Source organism: Colobus angolensis, unplaced genomic scaffold, assembly GCF_000951035.1.
Source record: "Colobus angolensis palliatus isolate OR3802 unplaced genomic scaffold, Cang.pa_1.0 Scaffold13, whole genome shotgun sequence".
NCBI classification, from domain to species: domain Eukaryota; kingdom Metazoa; phylum Chordata; class Mammalia; order Primates; family Cercopithecidae; genus Colobus; species Colobus angolensis.
The window spans coordinates 1,731,199-1,733,896 of NW_012114252.1; positions in this window are offsets into that span (position 1 = coordinate 1,731,199).

Consider the following 2,698-nt stretch of genomic DNA (forward strand, 5'->3'; position numbering starts at 1 on the left):
TTACTTTTCTTCATTAGTACAGGATCCAGTCTAGATTCAGGTATTGTGTTTAATTGTTAAGCCTCATTGGCCTTCTTTAATCTGAAACATGTCTATAGCTATCTTTTGTCTTTGATGACACTGGCACTTATAAATAGTAAAGTCCTACATTCTAACAGAACATTCCTCATTTCATGTTTGCCTGATACTCCTTCATGATTAGATTCAGGTTATGCATCCCCAGGTGGGGATACTGGATTGATGAGGTTATCGCCTCTCAGGTGGCCTTCAGTGTTCATCTGCCCCTTACTAATGAAGTTAATTTGGGTCTCTAGCCAAGGTGTTGTCTTATTTCTTCACTGTGCAATTATTAATTTTCCCCCTGAATCTAGGATAAAGTCTAGGAAGGGACTCTTCAAGACCATGAAGATAATCCTGATAGTATAAATGTAGTATTCACTGATGATTCTTTCCTCAGCAGATCTTTATTATGATGGCTGCAAAAACCTGATTTTTCAACTCCAGCATTTCCTCAGCCTTTATCAGTCAATCCTCAGCATGCTACTGTGATCAGTAGTCTCCCCCTCCTGAGTTCCTTCCTTGTTTTATGTATCCATTTATGTATCTTTGTTTTATGTATCCATTATGTATCCATTCATCTATCAAATGATTATCAGGTTTCAGGAAGACATTTCACTGTGGTTTTTGTGGTTTATAATTCATCCCTGGACTTCATTATTTTGGTGCTCCAATTTCCCAGATTTGACCAGTAGCAGCCCCCTCAAGCTGGATCCTATATCCCTCTAACATAGTCATCTCTCAGTATCCCTGGGGAATTTGTTCCAGGACCCCTGAGGACACCAAAATCCATGGATGCTCAAGTTCTTGGTACTACAAAATGGTGTGATATTTGCATATAACCTGTGCACATCCTCCTGTATACTCTAGATTGGGGGTCCCCAATCCCCAGACCATGGACCAGAACTGGTCCGTGGCCTGTTAGGAACATGACTGCACAGCAGGAGGTGAGATGTAGGCCAGTGGGTGAAGCTGAGCTCCACCTCCTGTTAGATCTGCAGCAGCATTAAATTCTCATAGGAGTGTGAACCCAACTGTGAACCGTGGGGGATCTAGGTTGCATGCTCCTTATGCGAAGCTAAAGTCTGATGATCTGTCAACTGTCTCCCATCACCACCAGATGGGACCATCTAGTTTCAGGAAGACAAGCTCAGGGCTCCCACTGATTCTGCGTTACAGTGAATGTGTAATAATAATAGAAATAAAGTGCACAATACCTGTAATGCACTTGAATCTTTCCGAAAACGCCCCACCCCCACCCCCTGCCGACCCTGGTCTGTGGAAAAATTGTCTTCCACAAAACTGGTCCCTGGTGCCAGAAAGGTTGGGGACCACTGCTCTAAATCACTTCTAGATTACTTATAATACCTAATACAATGTAAATGCTAAGTAAGTAGTCGTTATATTGTATTGTTTAGGGTATAATAACAAGAAAAAAGCCTATACATGTTCAATACAGATGCAACCATCCTTTTAAAAAATATATTTTCAATTCTCAGTTGGCTGAATGTGTGGATGGCGAACCCACAGACATGGATGGAAGCCTGTACTTCTTTTTGGCTTTTGTCTGTTTGCTTTTAGTTCTTCCACCTTCTGGCACAACAAGGTTTTCATGCCAGGCTTATCTTATACTTCCTCTGTCTTCTCCTAGAGATCAGCCATTTCTCCAAAGAGCCCTGGTTTCTTGTGGGATAGTATTAGACACCAATATCTGAGTGTCGGGTGTGCTGTCTAAACGTATTTGGAACAATTGATGAAAACTAGCTAATTTATGTCAAACAGTTGAATTCATTCTTTGACTAAATGAGATCTGGCTTAAGTGTGTAAGCAACACCTAGTTCTAGTTTATCTCAAATATACTGAGATTTTATAAAAATAGTAAAAATATTATGGAACTTTTCTGAACCCCTAAAAATCTTTTAAAAATATGCTATTCTTATGCCATGATAGTACTTTATCATGGTGTACATAGAGGCCATCAGATATTTGAAGATATTTCTTTACATAGTTAAGATCAATGTAGCAAGCCATTTTTTGAAAGAATAGGAGATTGGTGTAACTCTTTTGGTGAGGAAAAATTATTTCACAGATGGTGCCCCAATTTCCTATAAGGGTCCAACATCTCAAAAAAAACCTGAAACTCCACGTCCAAGACTGGGCAACAGGGTGAGACTCTGTCTCTACCAAAAAAAAAAAAAAAAAAAAAAAAAAATCAAAATATCAGCTGGGTGTGGCAGTGCAAGCCTGTAGTTCCGGCTACTCTATAGGCTGAGGTGTGAGGATTGCTTGAGTCTGGGAGGTAGAGGCTGCTGTGAGCCATGATTGCACCACTGCACTCCAGCTGGGCAACAGATTGACACCCTGTCTCAAACAAAACAAAACAAACCCCACATCCCCATGTCTACATATATCTACCTGAGTCTAACTTTTTAATGTTTATCAAGGCATGACATCAAATGTAAGAATTTGTGATATCCTCTGCAGTGTGAGCTATTTAGCGATAAGGCTTCATTACGAGTTGTTTCTCTTTCTTGGGGACACTCTCTCTGGATACAATCATGGTTCACTGCAGCCTCAACCACCTGGGCTCAAGTCACCCTCTCATCTCAGCTTCTTGAATACTTGGGACTACAGACACTTG